This window comes from Arachis ipaensis, chromosome B06 (assembly GCF_000816755.2).
Source record: "Arachis ipaensis cultivar K30076 chromosome B06, Araip1.1, whole genome shotgun sequence".
NCBI lineage: Eukaryota > Viridiplantae > Streptophyta > Magnoliopsida > Fabales > Fabaceae > Arachis > Arachis ipaensis.
Window position 1 is genome coordinate 14,309,667 of NC_029790.2, and position 7,454 is coordinate 14,317,120.

The window sequence follows — 7,454 nt, forward strand, 5'->3', positions numbered from 1 at the left end:
AATCTGGGACAAATTGCAAATCACCCATGAAGGAACCACCATTGTCAAGAAGACTCGAGCAGATATGTTGAACAGAGAGTACGAAATGTTTGCAATGAAGGAAGGAGAGTCCATTGATGAACTGTTTGAACGGTTCAACTCTATCATTGTTGGCTTAGATGCTCTTGGAATCACACATTCAGAATCTGTGCTAGTGAGAAGAGTGTTGAGATGTCTCACAAAAGAGTGGGAAACAAAAGCATTGATTATTTCTGAAAGTAGTAGTTTAGACTCCATGACACTTGATGATTTGAGAGGAAATCTTCTTGCCTTTGAAAATTCTTATTTGAAAAAAGATACAAAAAAGAAAGGAATTGCCTTTTCTTCTGTGACTAACCCTCTGGATGATGAATCCAGTGATAATTCCTCTGAAAATGAGTTTGTGTTGTTTGCTAAAAAATTCAGGAAAATGGCTAAGCTCAAAGGCAAAGGCGGCAGCTCAAGGAAAGCGAAGAAAGACTTTAGCAAGGTAACTTGCTACAATTGCAAGGAAAGAGGACACTTCAAATCTGATTGTCCCAAAATGAAGAAGGAGGAAAAGCCGAAAAGAGGAAAGAAGAAAGGACTAATGGCCACTTGGGAAGACTTGGAGAACGACTCTGATGATGATGAAGAAACAGAGTCCAAATCAGAAACATGTCTCATGGCAAACCACGTAGAGCAGGTAGTCTTTCATAACCCTAACACTGAAGATCTTCATCTTATGATAGACCACCTTTCTGAAAAAATAAGATGTTTTCTGCTGGAAAATCAAGAACTTGAACAGCAAAATACCATTCTTAAGGCCGAAAACAGTTTTCTAAAAGAAAAAGTGAGAGAGGCCGAAACTGCTTGTGATCTTGTTGAAGAAAATAAGCAGTTAAGAGCCCAAGTTAGGAGCTGTGAAAGTAACCATTGTGTTCTTGAATATGTGGACTGTTTTAAGCAAAATGAAGAGTTGCTTAAAGAGGTTAAAAGACTTGAGGAAGACTTAGCCAAGTTTACACAAAGTTCTGAAAATCTTAATCAAATTTTGGCTAGTCAAAAACCTCTCTATGACAAAGCTGGTTTGGGGTTTGTTAAATCTGAAAAATCAAATTTTGAAAATATTGCTTCATCATCTAGTGATACAAGATTTCAAAACCCCACCTACTTTGACAAAAAAGCAACTCCAAGATTTTGTAGGCTATGCAATAGAAATGGACACTTTCCCATTCAATGCTTTTTCGGTGAAAGAATGGTTGGTGACAAAGTTTATAAAATTGTTTTTGATTACAATGGCTTAGGACATAGAAGATGGTTTAACGTAAAAGGATCCAAAAAGATTTGGATACCTAAGGTTACTTGAGCTTGTTTTGTAGGTGTGCCTAGCATCCAAAAGAGAGGAAAACATGTGGTATATGGACAGCGGATGCTCTAGGCATATGACCGGAAAGACAACCTTCTTCATAAAGCTTGATGAATATGATGGAGGGCTTGTCACTTTCGGTGATGACGCTAAAGGAAAAATCGTGGCTGTTGGGAAAGTGGGTAAAAATTTCTCAACTTGTATAAATAATGTTCTCCTTGTACATGGATTAAAACATAACTTACTTAGTGTTAGTCAACTTTGTGATTTGGGTTTTGAAGTTATTTTTAAGAAATCTGTTTGTATAGTTGTGTGTGAGAAAACTGGGAATGTTCTTCTTGAAGCCAAAAGATGCAACAATGTGTATGGATTAACTCTTGAGGACTTAAAAGAACAAAATGTAACATGTTTTACCTCTTTTGAATCTGAAAAATGGCTTTGGCATAGGAAGTTGGGACATGCTAGCATGTACCAAATTTCTAAGCTAGTTAAAAGGAATTTGGTGAGAGGAATTCCAAACATCAAGTTTGATAAGGATCTTACTTGTGATGCATGTCAATTGGGCAAGCAAGTAAAATCCTCTTTTAAATCAAAAGATGGAATCTCAACCAAAAGGCCATTGGAAATGTTACATATTGATCTTTTTGGTCCTACTAGAACACAAAGTTTAGGAGGTAAACACTATGGCCTTGTAGTGGTAGATGATTACTCTAGATTTGGTTGGGTACTTTTCCTTGCTCATAAGAATGATGCCTTTCATGCCTTTTCAACTCTTTGCAAGAAAATTCAAAATGAAAAGGATTTAAAAATTGCCCACTTAAGAAGTGATCATGGAAAGGAATTTGAAAATCAAGATTTTGAAAAATTTTGTGATGATTTAGGAATTTCTCATAACTTTTCATGTCCTAGAACTCCCCAACAAAATGGGGTAGTTGAAAGAAGGAATAGAAGCCTTCAAGAAATGACTAGGGCTATGCTATGTGAGAATGAGGTTCCTAAATTCTTGTGGGCAGAAGCTGTGAACACAGCATGCTATATTTTGAATAGAACAATCATTAGAAAAGGGTTAAAGAAAACCCCTTATGAGCTATGGAAAGGAACCTCTCCAAATCTTAAGTATTTTCATGTTTTTGGATGCAAATGTTTTGTGTTGAATAATAAAGAAAATCTTGGCAAGTTTGATCCAAAATCATATGAAGGAATGTTTGTTGGATATTCTACCACAAGCAAGGCATATAGAATTTATCTCAAGGAACATAGGACAATAGAGGAATCCATACATGTTACTTTTTGTGATTCTAACTTAATTCCCAGTACTGTGATAGATAATGATTCAGATGAAGAAGGAGCAGGAACAAGCAAAGAAAATCCCAAATCTGTTCAAAATGAAGAATCTGCCAGTCCAGTTTTGGCTCGTCAGATTGAAGGAGAAACTCCCATTTTGTCTCCTGAGCAGGCACGAGCAACTGAAACAGAAAAACCACCAGAAACTCAACAAAGCTCTACCCCTGTCCGAAGACCTAGAGAGTGGAAATCCATGAGGGGTTATCCTCATGATTTCATAATTGGCGATCCCTCTCAAGGAATAACAACAAGATCCTCCACCAAAAGGCAATCCGAACCTAGCAATCTTGCTCTCTTGTCACAAATAGAGCCCAACAATGTCAAACAAGCTCTTGAAGACCCATCATGGGTTAAAGCAATGCAAGAGGAGCTTGCACAATTTGACAAGAATAAGGTTTGGACACTAGTACCTCATCCGGATGGTAAGAAAGTTACCGGTACTAAGTGGGTATTTAAAAATAAACTTGGTGAGGATGGACAAGTTGTTCGTAACAAGGCTAGATTAGTGGCCCAAGGTTACGATCAAGAAGAGGGTATAGATTTTGATGAGTCTTTTGCTCCGGTAGCTAGAATGGAAGCAATTCGATTGCTTCTTGCCTATGCCGCTCATAAAGGTTTTAAAATGTTTCAAATGGATGTTAAGTGTGCATTCCTTAATGGATTTATTGATAGAGAAGTGTATGTGGCTCAACCCCCCGGCTTTGAACATAAAGAGTTTCCAAATCATGTTTTCAAATTAACTAAGGCTCTTTATGGTCTTAGACAAGCTCCAAGAGCTTGGTATGAAAGGCTTAGTGCTTTTTTGTTGGAAAATCAATTTCAAAGGGGTACCACCGACACTACTTTATTCATTAAAACATCTAATGATGACATACTTCTTGTTCAAGTTTATGTTGATGACATTGTATTTGGTTCGGCCAACATTTCCTTGTGTGAAGAGTTTGGAAAACTCATGACTAGTGAGTTTGAAATGAGTTTAATGGGAGAGCTTACTTTCTTTCTTGGCCTCCAAATTAAACAAACTCCTAGTGGCACTTTTATCCACCAAGGAAAATATGCAAAAGAACTTATTAAAAAGTTTGGCCTAGAAAACTCCAAATCAATGGGCACTCCAATGCATCCCAATACTAAACTTGAAAAGGATGATGATGGCCAAGATGTGGATGAAACAAGGTATAGAGGAATGATAGGTTCACTTATGTACCTTACCTCCTCTAGACCGGATATAGTCCAAAGTGTGGGTGTATGTTCAAGGTTTCAATCTCATCCAAAAGAATCCCATCTTACGGCTGTTAAGCGCATCATTAGATACATTAAAGGAACTTGCAATTATGGCTTATGGTATCCTAAATCTGATGAATTTTCTGCAGTAGGGTTTTGTGATGCAGATTATGCGGGAGATAGAGTGGATAGAAGAAGCACATCCGGCATGTGTTGCTTCCTTGGAAGCTCACTCAATATGTGGTCAAGCAAGAAACAAGCCACTGTTGCTCTATCAACAGCTGAAGCTGAATATGTTTCCGCATCTGCTTGTTGCTCACAATTAATTTGGTTAAAAACACAATTGGAAGATTACAAATTAAAAATCAATAGTATTCCCTTATTTTGTGACAATATGAGTGCCATAAACATTTCAAAAAATCCTGTTCTGCACTCAAGAACCAAGCACATTGAGATAAAATATCATTTCATTAGGGAACATGTGCAAAAGGGTACTATTGATATTCAATTTGTGAAATCTGAGGACCAAATTGCTGATATTTTTACAAAACCTCTATGTGAAGACAGATTCTGTACTCTGAGAAAAAGTTTGGGAATGTTTGATTTGAGTTTTATTGAAAATATGTGAATATGTGACTCTGTTTAGTTTTTGCTCGTAGGTTTGGACGAGAAACAATTAATGGCATAAAGGAGGAGCTCTGGTCAAGGGGGAGGCAACGCAGAATTTAATTCCTATGGGTCCCACTGAATCTCTTTGACCCCACTCTGACCGTTTTGTTAGTTCATCATTTTTTCTGAAAATCAAAATCTTTCTGTGGTCTTATCACATCATATCTTAATAGGGGAGGATAGTAGAAAAAGAGAGTGACTGATCTAATGATACTCTGAATTTTCTGATGCTTATTGCCTGCCAATTTTATTTGATCTGATATGTTGGCTGAACTTTATGTTGCTGGATATTTTTGCTTGATTGAATTGTTTGGCAGGAAATATTTTTGAACATGTTGAGTTTTGGTTACCTGTTGCTGCTGCTGAATGCTCTGTTATTTTGCTCTATGTGTATTTGACTCAGGGGAACTAGTTTCATGTGTCTTGGATGGCTGTACCAAACTTAACTCGATGCTGTTTTGTTTTATGCTTGAATTATTATGGATTGCATTGCTTTGCAGGGTTCCTCCTTGATGACAAAAGGGGGAGAAGAGAAAGAGGGCTGATTTGAAACTGTTATGTTTCATTAACTTGTTTTGCTTTGTATAATGTGTTGCCCTGTTTTGCCTTGTTCTGATCTGGCTCTGTTTTGAATACTCTGTGTTAGTGGATTAATTTCGAGTTAAGCTTTGATTGTCATGTGCTCAAATGCATGTGTGCTGACTGGACCATTGTGTTTTGGAAAATAAATATTTTACCTTTTGTATGTTGTTCTCATTTATTTTGCGGTGCCCCCATGATGACAAAAGGGGGAGGAAATTTAGGTTCCAAAATTGAAATTGAAATGAAACAGGGGCTGTTCTGGAAAAACAGGGGAACAGGGGATGAAATTTTCAAAATTGAAAATTCATGATCACCCTTGTTCAAAGAATGCATATTGATGTTGCATTCTCTTTAGTTGCTGCTGCATTGGTTTATCATGATACTCTTTTGGTATTTGGATTATAATGTTTGACTTATTTTGATACCTTGCTGTTTGGTTCATTATTGATAAACCTGTTAGCTTTGGAAACTTATTTTGGCAGTTCCTTTAAAACTTTGGAAAGTACTAAAACTGCCCTGTTTTGATCATGAGTGCTTCAAACATTTTTCCATCATTTTGTTTTGCTCTGATATCTGTGCAGGAAATGTTTGAAAAATATTTGATATTTTTTTTGAAAAGTTTGAGCAGTAAATCAGTTTATGATATCAAATGAGTTTTGATTATCAATTAAAACTGCTCATAAATCAAGCAATTTAGCATTATAAAATTTGCTAAATAACATTGTTACTTGAAGCTTGATTTAAATGTTACAGGTTTATGCTTCCCTTGGTAAAAGAGCATATATTAAGGGGGAGCCATGTGACATTTTGAAAGGGGGAGAAATTCAAAATCAAAGGGAGTATTCTTTACTCAATCTTTAAATTTCTTTCCATTTCAATTTTAATAATGTTTGTCATCAAGGGGGAGATTGATGAGTTTGGAAAACTCTAAATTAATATTTGTGATGACTAAACATTATTAATATGATTAATTACAAAGTTATTTTTGATCTAATATTGATTAATTTAATTTTGTAATACACATTTTATATTTGGGCCGTTCTTCTTTCAGGAGAACAAATTCTCTTGTTCTTTTTCTTCCTCCAGAAAAACAAATTCTTTTTTCATTAACAAAACTCAAAATTTCAAATTTTTAAATACAGTTAACAAAATCTAATTACAAAAATTAAAAATACCCAAATTCATCTTCAATTACAAAAAATAAAAAAATTATAAATTTAATTACCAAGAAATCAAATACAAGAACAAGAACAAAAATTAGGGAGAAACAAGAAATCCAAAAACAAAAAAAGCAACAGCAATCCAGAAATCCATAAATAAGAACAAGAACAAAACGAACAATAAAAATTAGGGAATTAGGGATTATGATGAACAAATCCGTGATTCAAATCCATATTCAACAAATGCTAATAATCAGATTCAACAACACCAACAACTAAAACATTATTCAAATCCAGAAACAACAACATCAAATTCAACAACCAAATCAACACACAACAACAATAAAATCAGAAAATGACAAATCAAAATCAGATTAGAAGTAAAAGTAGAAGCAGACCCAGAAGAAACAGAAGCAGAAGCAGAAAGCAAGAAGCAGAAGACGAAGCAGAAACAGAGGGCGAAACAAGAAGCAGAAGCAGGGAGGTGCAGCGGCGAAAAGCAGCAGCGAGAACGCGGCGGTGAGAAGTAACGGTGCAGAAGCAGAAGCTCTCTTCCTAGTTCGCGACGGCGACGACAGCTCCAAGCTTCACCGGCGCCGTCCCTCTCCCCCGCTTCCCCCTTCCCTTTCTCCCTTTCCCCCTCCCAGTCTCCCCATTCTCCCCTTCAAGGTCCTCATTTCCCTTCTTCCCTGACACCCCTCCCCTATAAATGTAATTCCCTTTCCCCCATTCCCTTTAAGTCTTTCTCGTTCTTTCTTTTTTTTATAATTTTTTATTAGGACAGGAGTAATTTAGTAATAAAATTAAAAATTTTATTAAAAAGGACGATTTTAATATGAAATAAAACGGTAAGGATGATTCTAAATAAAAAATTACTTTGAGGATAGTTTCAATTCTGATCTTAAACATTAGGGACCAAAATAATACTTATTTCTACTTTTAAACATTATTGACTAACTAAGAATAAAAAATAATAAATTGTACTAACCTTTCAATATTTTTATTTTAATATATATTTTATTCTAGTGGCTAATTTTAGTGTATACTAACTTTTTTTTTTAACTTGTTTAATATAATACTTCCTTAATGAATAGCAACATTAGAAATTAGAA